At 34.7% G+C, this 14731-nt stretch overlaps 1 non-coding gene across 1 annotated transcript; it reads left to right on the top strand.

Annotated features, from left to right (window-relative positions):
• Positions 1 to 892: 892 nt before the first annotated feature.
• LOC114174769 lies at positions 893 to 999 on the top strand. Its single transcript, XR_003602731.1, has one exon. It is a non-coding gene; the product is annotated as a small nucleolar RNA R71 (small nucleolar RNA).
• The last annotated feature ends 13732 nt before the right edge of the window (positions 1000 to 14731 follow it).

Below are 14731 nucleotides of genomic sequence, written 5' to 3' on the forward strand. Positions count from 1 at the left end.
CTAAGGTGTGGGCTCAAGTGTTTGAATTGTCTCAAGTGTAAGAACTTCAAGCTGTTTCCCAAACTGCAAGGTGATGGCACTCACATTTTTAAGATTTTTCACATTATATGAAGCAAACTTAGAAAAATTTTAAGCCTATGTCGGATTTAGCTGGGTGGCAATCTATCCCATCTGATTTGTCAACATTTGAATGAAGGCCCTAGTCTCTTCCTAAAATTGCATGATCTGAATGGTCATAAGTCTATCCAACTCCTCTAAGAAAGTGGAAGACTCGGGTGCAACAGCAAGGGCAAGAGTTGGGGCTAGTTGAGGTGCAACTATTTTTGGTGGTGTAATAGGAGCAACTTTTTGTTGTTATTGAGTAGGAGGTTGTGCATTTTGGACTTGGCGTTGCTACTGGTTGTTGCCCCACCTCAGGTTGGGTTGATTTCTCCAACTAGAGTTGTATCTATTGAGGTTGTTTCTACCTATTGTTGTTGAAAATGCTCACAACATATGCTTGAGGAGTGTTAAAAGAAGATTATGGTTGTTGTTGTTGTTGCATTGCTAGGTAAGCGTCTATGAAATGGTCATGAGAGGTGCAGATGCCACAAACTTTGGTCGGTGTAGCTTTCTTGTTTGTAGCAAGTTGGGTAACAAAAGTGGTGAAGACATCAATCTTACTCTCCAACTTCTTATTTCTTTCGGCTACATCTGCATCGTTAACCCCTTTAACAATAAGAGCATCATTTCTTACAAGAAACTACTGGAGTTGGAGGGCATATTCTCAATCAGATGCCTTTCCTCAACTGGGGTCATATCACCAACTGCATCACCACTTGTAGTGTCAATGATGCTTCTCTCCATATTGTGCAAGCCTTCATAAAAGTACTAGAGAAGAAAATGCTCAGAAATTTAGTGATGGGGGCAACTCACGCATAATCTCTTGAATCTCTCACAATATTCATATAAACTCTCCCTAGATTTTTGCTTGATGCTTGAAATATCTTTCCTTATGGCAGTTGTCCTGGAGGTAGGGAAGAATTTCTCTAGGAACATCCTTTTCAAATTATCCTAGCTTGTGATGGACTTGGGTGTAATGTAATACAACCAATCTTTTGATTTATCCTCAAGAGAATGAGGAAAAGCATTTAGGTAGACATGATCTTCTTGGACATCATTGGGCTTTATGGTGGAACAATATGATGAATGCATATTTTTACTCTCATTTGGTCTTTAATAATGGAATTTGAATTGATTTTTATGCTTAAAGGACTAATTTAATTGGAATTTCGTATATTTAGGCTTATTGAGTTTGTGCACTAAAAATAGCTTAAAAATTGATTTTTAGTTGTATAATAAAAATTCTAACCTTTGTTGATGCAGCTGAAGTTAAATTTGGTTCTTTAAAAGTGTGAAATTCAATTGTTTCAAGTTGCAAAATAAGGCCAAAATCAGCAAATTTTGAAAAGAAATAAATCAGGAGCTAAATGCACCCCCATTTTCTATTTTATACACTCTTTTTTTTTAGATGGGCCACCTAAAAATCTATTTCTAACCTCTGCCTGTGTCTATTTTCACCCATTCATACAACTTTAACCCAACTTAACTAGATCATACAATATGACAATCCTCACTTTAAAAAAATGCCCAACAAGATGCTCCCATGTGTCCATGATCCTTGCACACATCTAAGACCCACGAAATTTAAATAATTAAATGAATAATTATTTAATAAATACGGGTAGTGGAAGCCTTTATGGCAATTTATGCTAATTGTCATGATGTGAAAAAGTACTAGCTCAAATGGTTGAGAGTACTTGATTGTGTGAGAGGACTTGGATTCAAGTTTTATGTATGACAATTGTGGGTTATTCAATTTTATTATTATTTTCTTATGATATGTGGGCCTGATAAGAGAGTATAAACTTCTAGATTTATAAATATCGTCATGAAACATGTAATGGCTCATTGGTTTATGCATACGCTTTATAATGGTAGGGATGTGAGTTTGAACCTTGGCTTGAATAAAATAACTATCTTTTGCTAAAATTAAATTTTTGCATGGATCAGAAAGGGTGGGAACCCTAATCGTGGAGAAGCATATGGAGAGGCTAGAGAAACCCTTAGTAATCGAAATTGAAGTGTCATGAATAAACTTCTAATTAGAATTTTGTTTTTTATTAAAAGTGATTAAATTGGATTAGTTAAGGGATGGAAGAGAGTAATTAGGAGAGGAAAACACTTCTGAATTTCGTGTGCACTGAGGGAAGAGTCTGTCAAGCATCCATTGGTGAGAGAGAGAGAGAATAGTGCAAAATTTTGGGTGATCAAGAGGAGACCTTGTGGAGCAAAAAGATATTCAAATTTATTTTTGACAATTGAAGCTGGAATATCAGGTTAGGGGAGTTCTATTCTGTGTTTTGTATGCCAAATATATGATTTCGTGTTAAACTTGATGAATGGGGTGCGTCTCTCTCTGCAATTTGTTGAATTTCATCGTGTTTCTGGAAAATTCCAGAAACCGCCTGGTTGTGTCGGGGAAGTTCGCCAGGCGACACATGCTATAGAACCCTAATTCTGGGTTTTTCCCTATGAACCGCCTGGCGGCGGAGGGTGACCCGCTAGGCGGCACATACGGTGTTGCCCAATTTTCTCTAGTTTTTGGTGTTTCAGTGGTGTGATGATGTTTGGATTGGATTTCTATTGTACGTGAACAATTGGCATGATGAACTATTAGTTATAATTGTTTAATTGGGAAAAATTGCATGAACCTTTGTATGATTGGGTATGAGAGATCATGTTGGGATGAGAGATGACGTGATATGTAATATATATGTTTGATTGGTGCTTTGTGGTATGCAAAGAATGCGAAGTGTATCAAGATTGAACTGAATAACTTGTTTGCTACTAAAAATATGTCAAAACGCTTGTCGATTTTGGGAAGTGGGGGGAATTCAGGGTGATCATGAGCGTTGGAAAATCTGGGGAAAACCCAGAATCTGCATGAACCACCTGGCGGTATAGTAGTTGCCGCCAAGCGACACCTCAGAGTTGAAAGGCTCTCGGCTTCTATTCAATGGAAGTGGTTCAGGGGTTGCATGTAGTTTTACTTGATAAAAATTATGATTTTAACTGAGTAAATGAACATAATGTATGAAAAGGGTAAGATAATTGAGGAGGGGATGAGGTGTTAGAAATTGGAATTTTAAGTATGTAAAATTCATGTTTTTCCTTATCTGTAAGGTGGTTTAATTGTTGGTTGTTACTGTTATACGGTGCCTGTTGTGAATGTTGGTGGCAAATTTTAGTGAAGTAGGCATTCCTTTGTAAAAGATCACGTATAGGGTGTCTACGTAAGAAATTGAGAAAATGAACATTCTAATTATGAAATGTTGGTAATTGGATGTATGAACTAGGCTCTAGTCATCTGATTCTGACTGGGTGAGTTATTTGATATAGAAGTTGTGTGATGAATTGTATGCTTTGGACGGTAATTATGTGTTCGTTGGAATGTTGAGCTATAAAGGAAATAATAGGTAGTAATTGGTAAAATAATGTAGTCATGATTTCTTGCATCATATCTCAGTATAATTACAACTTGAATTATGACACTTGATATGGATTGTATATAAGGCACTACTTGTTGTGGATTCAACTGATTAGGAAATGGTTAATTGGGAACGTGATGATAATTGATTTATGCATGAATTATATGTGTGTATTGCGTGCTAGTCATAACATGATGTATGGAATATGGTGATTTTTGTTGTGATTCACGTATTGTATGATTGGGGTCCTTTAAGACCCGAAGAAAATGCCAAAAAAAAACCAGTAGCATTGCGCTACTGGTATGGCGCCTGGCGACATGGGATGAGCCGTCAGGCGATAGAGTTTTAAAGCAGTGGCACTGACCAATGTCTACACGTGGCGCCTGGCGACAAGGTTGAGTCCGCCAGGCGATGATGGTGCAACAATACTATTGGAAGGCGCTTGTCGCCTAACGGTGTGAGATGCCTCTCAGGCGGTCTGGAACTAAGTTTCGTCTGGCGACGCGAGAGGCGCGCCAAGCGGTTTTGGTGTAGAGTTGGTGCGCGAGGAGAATTCAACACAGCTTTAGTTGAAGTTCATGATGCGATGCTTTGGCTGGGGGCCCAGTTATGAGTGTAACTTGTATTGGGGTAACACGTGACCACTCTAGGTTGTAGCCTAGTGTTTTAGGAAGTCTAGTGGAGTGCGCAAGATCGTGGCTCGTACGGTGAGGTTTCAGATGATTGCCCTCTTCAGTGCATCTGATTGAGTTTGGTAGTCTGGAAACAACTACGAACTTCGGTTTGTTTTGGGGAACTCCACTTGGTGCCTCGGTGTGAGGCTGTGGCAATTTATTCTCGTGTGTGGACTATTAGGTAGTGGTCTGTAGTCGGAGGGACGAGTAGACACTCGTGCAACAAAGGTCGATCTGTATACTCACCAAAGGGTGTAGAATCAAGAGACGTCTAACGTAAGGGTGGAAAGGCGAGGAACTGAGGAATGGGAAGTGCTAACATGATTTATATGATGAGATGTTTTAATTATGTCATGTTGTATCTGTTTATCTTTATTTTGAGTTCACCCTATCTGTGTGTGTGGCGATGATCATGTAGGTGAGCATGTGGACTCATAGTATTGGAGTGGGGATCAGCAATGTGAGTTTTTATAGTAGTTTTCTTTATGGAGGAATATGGACTATTTTTGTAATGATTTTATAAGTAGTTTATATTTGTAATAATTGAACGTCGTGGTTTTAATTATTATTGGCGCGTTGACTTTGGATTTTAAATTTTTCTCCACGTGTTGGGAAAGAAGTTATAAATAAATGAGGTTATTTATTTATTCCCTGAATTTTTATTTTAATTAAGTAATTTCTGGCTAAGACGTTACAACACACATATGCGTCAATCACAGACTGCCACCTCATCACCTTCCACCTCTCAAACCCTAGGCACAAGTTCACCATTGAAGTCTTCATCGTGCAACCGTTGATGCCAGCAGCCACCTCACCAGAAAATGTTTCACCAACCACTGCACCCATGCAGATTGATGTGACCCCAACAAGCCCAGCATCAAGCCAAGGTACACCTTCAAGTCCAAGCCCATCAAAAGGTCATATAACAAGGGGCATGCTCAAAAAGATCCAATTGGGCTTCATTTAAGATGGCCCAAGCCCACATGGGCTTCTCACACTCTTCACATGGACTAAAGAAGATGTGAAAATTTGAAGAGGTATATCAAAGAGTAGTAGAATACCAATAAGATTGCCCCATTGTTTATGCCTTGTTTTCTAGAATAATAAGTCAAACAATGTGTACTTGTATTGATAAAATTGGGCTTGACTAAGCCCAATAGGAGATTTGGCCGTGAGCTACCAAAGGTGAAAGGTGGACTAAGTGGAAGTCAACATTCCTTCCTACACCTCACGGATCCAATGCCTTCAAGGGCTAGGAATGTTTCCTCCTTTTCCAAGGCATCATCCAATGGCCGTGAGCATTGCTCCTTCTCCAAGCTATCTTCCACTGCCAAGATTGAATGCCTTTCTTATCCAAGGGCTAAGAGTGCTTATGTGTATTTACTTTCATATAAAAGCCTAAATTTTAGGCTATTGTAATCACTCTTGAACTTTTAAGCAATAGATGCCTAGTGTTGAGAAAACTCCACTCTTATTGCCTTTTGAGAGTTAATTGAGCTAGAGGATTGAAACATCTCCTCTAACCACCTTCCTCTATCTTCTCTAAGATAGAATCGATTTCTCACCTTTCACTCACATTGCCGAGATCATCCCTCATCTTTCACCTAGCTTCCGCCAACCATCACTCATCTCTGGAGATCTCTTCTGCACCTTCATGCAAGGGGCTCTACCACACATGGAGCAACATATACCAATCTCCATACAAGGAGCTCCAATCGCGAACCAGTTCATCATCACCATCACGATGCAACGGAAGACCTCTGCGACGCAAACACCAATCCAGTACCATTGACGCTCCTCCGTGTGCATGGTTCAATGTCCCACAATCACGATAACACCTAAGAGACATACCATTGTGAATGAACCAAATCGTGCCTCCTACAAACGCAACAACCGCTTCACAAATGAGGAGACCTTCATCGGAGAAGGAGACCCACGCATAACAAAGCCATTACAACACCATGCACTTCCTTCACGTACCACTATGGTAGAAACCATAACCAAAGGAAGAAGGGGGATGATTTTAGTGGAAGCAAAGAGCTACTACATGACTAGGGATGGCAAATAAACTTGTCTCTGTGGGTATTGTTTGAACTTATCCCCGTTTTTAGGAATCGCCGCATTGAGTGAGTATGGGTATGGGTATGGGTATGAGTATGGGGATGAGTATGGGGATGTACATATTCGTCCCGTCCGCATCCCCATACCTGCCATAATACCCATCTGCGTTATATCCTCGTCCCCATTTAAATTATTAAAATATTCATGGTTAATTAAGTAACCTTGTATATTTTTTATTTCTTCTAATTGTTTAGTTTGTCATGAAATTCATTCGCATCTCCAATATGTTTTTCATCTTATCATAACCTTTATGCAATTATGTTCAAATGGTGAATGTCAATTAAATATTTTTTATGTCTCACATTTGAATATTTTTATTATTTTGTAATATTTTTATTTATTGTATATTTTCCTTTCACATGAGAATGTTTAACACTTCTAATGTAAGTGATTAATAACATAAACCTTTCATTTACTAGATAATATAAAAAATTTCTTTTCTTTACTTTATTATTATTAATTTTTGTTTCATTTAAAATTTAGAATATTGGTTAATAGTTTGAATTTGATATACATTTATTCTTCTTAATTCCAAGTGTCGGTAATAATGCAAGTGTTGGGAGCAAACACTCTTGTGTAAGAGCATACACTAAATTTCCTAACTGTGCTAGCTTTTGCTAAAGTTTAGGTTATACAACGGGATTATGCACTGGAGATGTTTATTATTGTTCCAAATAAGCAATGCATTCTTTATATTAATGCAAATAATAAAAATATTATTCAATTATGATTAGTTGTGAGAAATTGTATTTTCTCCATTTTACTATGTTTTCTTTAATGATATATTCAATTAGATTATGAAATTATAATTTTTAATTACCATTGATGCCCGTTTCAAAAATCTTAAAAACAATAATCAAATTTTATTTTTAAATTTTATCTTAATTACCTTTTAGTTTAGTATCGACATGACGATAATTTTTTTTATAATGGGTTGGATTAAAAAAAAAATTAAAAGTACGAAGTAAAATTTTGAAATTAAAACTTTGAACTAAAAATATAACCACTAAAGTTGTCTAGTCAATAAATTTTTTGTCAAATGACTTTTGTCACTCAACAATATTTTATTTTTATTTTTATTTAAATGAAAAGATTTAGTTGATTATTTAGGTAATAAAGATTTGTAGTTTGTATCAAGAAAATCAATTACATAGTTATATATAAGAGTAAAATAAATTACAAATACTATAACAAATTTAAATTTAAAAATATTAAGAGATATATCCTTATTTAATAAATAAAGGTTTAATTATTAAAGTTTTGAATTTAAATTATAAGTTTATAAAAAAATAATGAATTAAAAATACTAAGTTGTAAAAATTATTTAAAAAAAAACTAGCCAATATATATTTACTAATTTAATCACATTTGAGTTAAATTAAATAATAAAGAAATTAAAATTACATCGCAATTAATCGATTGAAACATATAATAAAATATTTGAATAATGTGAAACACAAAATATATATTGATGACACAACCCCTAGTTATGGTCAAACACACTCAAGAAGAGTTGAAGTTATATGTGAAAAGTGGACCCAAGCTCTTATCATCATGGGTCATTAGTGAGTTCTTAGTAAATTAGGTTTATTTTGGACTTGTATTATGACCTTAGCGTGTAAGTAATGAAAAAAGTAATTAGCCAAGAAGGGGAAGTTTGAATTGGCCTTTTTTGAAACTTTAGTTCATTTTAATTTTGTAAGAACACCTTTAATTGAATCATAATGACCAAGAACTCAGTGTGAATTTACTACTGGAACATGCATTTTCAGTTGATTAAAAACAAAGTTAACATGTTGATTTCATTAAATAGGGTCAGCTAGACAAATTAGTATATTTCAACAGAATTAGCTACTCTACAAGATTGATTCCAATCACCAATACAAACAAAATTACAGCTTTAGATTATATCAAATCAGTCAAGAACCATACAAAGATTGCCAAAAATAGATTTCTTCAAACTTTTTATCAAACAACAAACAAAGAGAGAGAGAGAGAGAGAGTTCAAACACTTGCGCACACGTAATTTTATACTGGTTCACTCAAAATTGAGCTACATCTTGTTTGTCAAGGCAACCTTAGCCTGAGTTTGCTCTATCTCAAAAGATTTACACAATCCACCAAGATTACACTTTTGAAATATACAAGACACATCAAAACTCTTGAATCCCACAAGAATGTCAACAAAACACATCAAGACTCCCACTTACAGACTTGAAAACCCACTAGACAACACCTAGAAACTTGAGAAAGACCGAACCTAGATGATGGCTATCCCTAGCCAACCAAACCTCTTTCTCCAAGTTTCTACACCAAGCAAAAATGCTCCAAGAAATCAAATATTTTTTCATGAACAACTGTAAATTTGTATAGTCTAGAGAGAAAGACTTTTCTAAAAGTTTAGACTGATTTCATGCTTAAAATGGCAACAATTACAACTCTCTCCGAAAAACCAGATTTATGCTATCGTATTAAACAAGTTGATTTTTCCATTCACTCTGTTGATTTCACTTGACTTAAGTGAAATAAACTACTTGAAAGTTAATTGAGTTGATTGAATATGTAACTTATAGAACAATAGCAACATGTCAATTAATTTGTGAAAAAACCATTTAACAGGTTAAAAGACTTCAAGTAGACCCTAAACATCTATACAATGTCAAATTGTCTTCACTTTGAGATCTAATCTTCAAGCTTTGAGATCTCCATGTAATAGATATATTTAGTATACATTCCAAGCTTGATCAACACACATTCTTCTAGGTCTTCATATCTTCATCAATTGGTCATAATCACATCATGTGACTATGTAGGATCTTCATCAAAATCCGTCCGAAGAAATGTGATTCTCTTAAATTTATTTTTCCTGAAAATAAGAAAAAAAAGACTATTCAAAAGAAATAAAAATGTTTTTTTTTTAATTTTTTAGGTTAACAAGGATTGGCCTAAGTCCTAAATATTTCAATTTACTATCAAAAATTAGAAATTATATTGTTATAGGAAACTATTTGATCTAAATATTTCAATTTACTATCAAAAATTAGAAATTATATTGTTATAGGAAACTATTTGATTTTTTTTTATGAATCCGAAAAGGATTGACATCTGTCCTGCATATTTCTATTCACCACGAAAAATATAGGATTCAATGTTATCAATAAAGAACAAAGTTCTTTGAATATTGATTTGATTTTTTTTCTTCAATTTTGTAAACGTTATTTGGTATTTTTTATTGTTTAAGGGCGAGCATCTTCTTTACTTTCCATCTCTGATGCCATTCTCTTCCATCCAACGAGGCACTATTGATCGCCTCTTACACCCACGATTAGAGACATCGTTGGTGTCGTTGGCAATAGTCTTTCTTATACTTTCTTCATCTACTTCCTCTGCAATAATAACTTTCTTCTTCAACCTCATTCACGATCTTCTTCGGTGGTGTCTACGACAGTGATGATGGTGACAATACCTGTAGGTTCACTGTTATGATAAAGAATACATGTGGTGAAACATCAAAGGAACACGTGACAGTAGATTTGGAGAAGATGAAACGATACAAAAGTTTGTTAGGAGAATCGGTAAGAGTAAAAATATTTCATTACAATTAAAGGACTGAGTGGGGGGTATTTGTTTTGAAAAAGGAGCACCGAAAAAAAGAGAAAAATGAAGGAGAACCGAAACATATTTTTAGTCAAGAAAAACATGTTCTAGAGAAGGTATGTTTAAACATTGATAAGGAAAACGAAAAAAAAATCAAGAATATGGGAGATTACTTTAACATGTTAGTTTTTAATTTTTATATAGTTCAAATTAAAAAATTATAATATTTCATTATGTAATGTTATGTAAAAATTACATGCAGCAAAAATAGTAAAAAAATAAATTAAAACTTAAGAATTATTTAAATCGAGAAGTGAAAAACTTTAAATTCATAAAAAAAATAAAAATTAAATTTGATTAACAATCATTATATAAAGTCATATAAATAAAATTAATTGTCAAAATAGAAGTATTATAAAAGTTTAATAAATTTAATTATTTTTAAAATATTAAAATTTAAGTTACATAATAATATATTTTTATCCTTAAACATAAATTATATATATTCTTGTTTAAAATTCTCAATAACTTATAATATAAAGAAAAAGAGGTATTGGTGGCAGTATATTAGAAGAAGGCACCATTAGAGACATAGTTTTATCAAAGAGCAAGATCGACAACATCCTCTTCCTAAACTCACTCTATGTTAAATACTTGTTTTTCCACTCACTGTTAACATAACCATTTAGTTTAACAACATATACCAAATCCATTTGTGCTAACAATCTCATCCTGATTTAATAAAATCAATCTCCATTGAATTGATGAAGCAACATCTTCCATTGATTGTCAAGATTTTGAATTTGAAATATAATCCAAAACAATGCACACAAGATATAAAGTACATAAATGTACATACTCCCCCTATCACTAGTGTGGTTTGTCATACAAAATTTAGTTCATGAATTTTCTCCCATTATATACATTTACTTTTCAATTTTTAAATTCAATTCCTTAAGTTCTTAATTCAATTATGAGAAAGGCCCTTTTTGGATTTGGAAGTGGAAATGCGTCTTGGATAGAAATGAGCATAAACCCTATAACGAAATGAGAAAAAATGGAGGAGGTCAATTTGGGGGATTGCGGAACGGGAGGAAACCACACCACTTGGAGGAGATTCCAAGATAAGTGAGGAAGATCCATCACTTTGAATCGAATATTTAAAGATAAGGATAAGTGGTTCGAAGAAGATCCTCGAGACTTGAGAGAAAAATTCAAATTTTCACATACTCAAATCTGACTATAAATGTGTTTCACAAAGGCTTATACGTTATGGTCATAAACACAAAAAGCCCAACACTACTAAAATTTTGATATAGCACATCCCTTATATAAAAGAGTTTAGGGGCCTCTAAGCCATAACCAAAATTGTACAAGGGTATGTCTACTAATACCCAACCCTAACTTCTAGAAACTAGGTTAAAATTAGGTTACAAAATGAGACAAAAAGAGCTAATTATGGTGTATGCAAAGAGAGTTTCGTCCAAACTCTAAAGGAGACTAAGAAATGTGTCTTATATGTCTCTAAAAAGGCCAAAAAGGTACTAAAGACAAAGAAGACCAAGTGGTACAAAAGTACACTTGCTTTATGTTTTTTACTTTATGCTTTCCTTTCTCCTCCACCTAGGTGCCAAGTCAGCTCTACTTTCCACTGTGCATGTGCCACATCATCCACCATACTTAACCTTAATTAAACCTACAAAACACATAAACATGTTGACTTAGGTTAAGTCAACTCTAGTCAACTAATCATCCCTAGTCAAAAGTCAACAAGTCAACCAAGTTTAAGTCAACCAAGTTAAGTTAGGGGAATTCAAACATAATGAAAAAATAATGAAAGGGATGAAGAATTAGGGACCTTCCTTCCTATACATCCTTAGTCTTCTTAAGCATGTGCCTCTATCCTTGGTTGGAGTCAAGACTTCATCATATATGGTGAAAAACATAAAGGTGGAAGGAATTGGATGTGCAGTAGGTTGGTGATTGAGTACCATTTTTTTTATTGGTTGAGAAATGGGAATGCGAGTTTTGGATATGTAAATTTTGTTGGAAGTCAAGTAAAATGATAATTGGATGTTTATTCATTTATTTTGTGCATATCTTTGTATGTGATGTTTTGAAACAAATTTTAGGTGCATAAAAACGTTGTTTTTTGTATGTCTGGGTGTGTTTAGACGTTGGGCAACAAGGTTGGTCACTAGGCAAATTGTATTTGCAAGACAAAGTGGTCACTTGGTGACAACTACTGTGGTCGTTGCGCGAATGATGTGGTTACTGGGCTAGAGCTTTGTGAGGCAAGGTGGTCGTTGGGCGACTGACTTTTTGTGTGTTGATACATGTTTTGGCGTTTTGAGCATTATGTTTCTTGTTTTATGTGTTATGTTTGTTATGAATGTGATTGCAAGTTAGTAGTGATGATACATGTATGATGTGATGTGCTAAGTCATTTTATGATGAATTCAAATGATGAGTTGAGGTATGGTTGATCACATGATGATGTTATATGCATGTATATATATATATATATATATATATATATATATATATATATATATATATATATATATATATATATGTGTGTGTGTGTGTGTGTGTGTGTGTGTGTGTGTGAGTGTGTGTTAGCAATCCAATTTTTCTTATTTTTCATTCCTTAAATCCTTTTTTTAGTTTTTTTTAAATTAGTAAATTTCTAAAATTAGGATAGATTTTAGTCTTAGTATAAAAATTAGAGTTTTATGAAAATTCAATTAAAAAGTTGTTTTTAATAATGTTTTAGTGTAAATGATAATTTTTGTTCCTTTAAGAAAAAAATAATACAGTTTGCCTAGTAGTCCTTCCCTTTACTAAATTGTTTTTTTTTCTTTTATTTATCTTTTCATATTTACAAGATGACCCTTTGACCAACTTTTGACCTTGTAACTAAACCCTTGAGAATTTTTCATCAAAAAGTTGGATTGGACAAAGGCAAGGCAAAAGCTTAGGGCCAAAAAGGAGTTTTGGAAGTCATTAGACCAGTATTTTGGGTCCAAAGTGACATTTTTGTAATTCTAAAGCCTTTAATGACATTTTTGTAAAGATAAGTGGTAGATTTGAGAAGACCACATTTTGTGAGAGGGTTTTAGGAGGGTTTAAGACTCCGTCTTCTTGCCCATTCGGATTTGATGTTTTTAGGAGAGCGTAAAGGACAAGGGTTGTTCCAATGGATGGATGTATGGTCTACAATGCGTCAGATGATACCTTGAGTATGGAACTTGTTGAGACATTCCTTGAGTTTTCGCTTAGAATGGAGGGTAAACACATGGCAATCCCGGGTTGTGGCCTAGTAATATTGGAAAATCGGTGTGAGTATGCGAGTCGTGGCTCGTATGGGTTGACTCCACATGATTAGGCAATCACGGGTAGTGGCCAATGATGTTGCGAATCTTGTGTTGAGAATACGAATTGTGGTTCGTATTGGGGACTCCACTTGACATTACGAATGGTGGTTCATAACATGATGGTCTCGCACATGTATCTATGAGTTATGGCTTGTAGAGGTGGAATCACGAGTTGTGACTTGTGACAACAAGGGGTATCTTAAGGTCATCATCTAAGGATGTAGAATATGTATAAACATGGTGGTGGCCATGTTTTCTGGAATCGGAGAATATAGGTTCTTCGATGAGTGTGTGCTCACTTTATTTTGTTATTAATTGTTTATTCGTTTAGCTCACCTTATCTACTTGTGTTTGACGATGATCCTGTAATTTGTTATACAGAAACAAATGATGTTTCAGGTGGAACTGGTGAGGCTTGGTGCTGGAGAGGGACAACATGGGAATGTTTTTATGGACTACATTTACTACTTTGTAAACATTTTATTTATAACTAGACATTGGATTTGGTAATAACCGTTTGAAACTTATGTATTTTGAATTATTGCAACATTTAATAAAGTTGAAATTTTCCTGCGTTTTGGGAAAGAGTATTGATAATAAATGTGAGTTTGTTATTAGTAGTATTTTATTTTATTTAAATTAGTAATATTCGGCTAGGATGTTACAATGGGAAGTGAGCTCGACGTGATTATGTTGTGTTATTATGTGGCTTGTTGTATGTTAATGTATATCCTACAGAGTCTATTTGGAAGTCTTTGAGTGTGTATTTGAACTTGACATAATTGGAAATACATATATTGTAATGTTTTGAATTATTTTTTTCTTAATGTATGTGGTTCAGAATGGCACGTGGACCTAGTATTTTGAACCCAACCCCTTCCGCTCATTAGATCGCTCGGGCCATCCAAAGAATTGTCAATGCGATACAACAATAAATTGTAAACGATGCATTGGGAACCAGGTCAGTTTAAACAACTTTATGAGGCACAATCTAGCTAAGTTTAGTGGGAAGGCAACACCTGATGAAGCAAATGTATGGATTTGGAAAAATCAGAAGATGTTCAGGGTTATTGTTTGTCTTGAAGGACAAAAGCTGACATAATCATCCTTTCTTTTGATGGGTGACGCTGAATACTAGAAGGGTGATATGTAACAACAGATGGAAGCTCGTGATGAGAAGGTCAACTCGGTCAATTTTAAAGGAACGAGGAGGAAATGACATTTAAACTGCCTAAGGCTTCAACTCCTAAGCGATATGAGAGTATTGACCATGGCAAGAACATGAGCCCCCCAATCGAGGCCTCGACGCCTAAGCGATGTACGACTATTGAGCATGGTAGAAACATAAGTCCCCCAATCCAAGTCAAAGGAGAATGATGGATCATCACAAATGGAGGGCATAAGGGATCAAGACTTCCTCAATGTTTTGCAT

The sequence above is a fragment of the Vigna unguiculata genome, chromosome 2 (genome assembly GCF_004118075.2).
Source record: "Vigna unguiculata cultivar IT97K-499-35 chromosome 2, ASM411807v1, whole genome shotgun sequence".
NCBI lineage: Eukaryota > Viridiplantae > Streptophyta > Magnoliopsida > Fabales > Fabaceae > Vigna > Vigna unguiculata.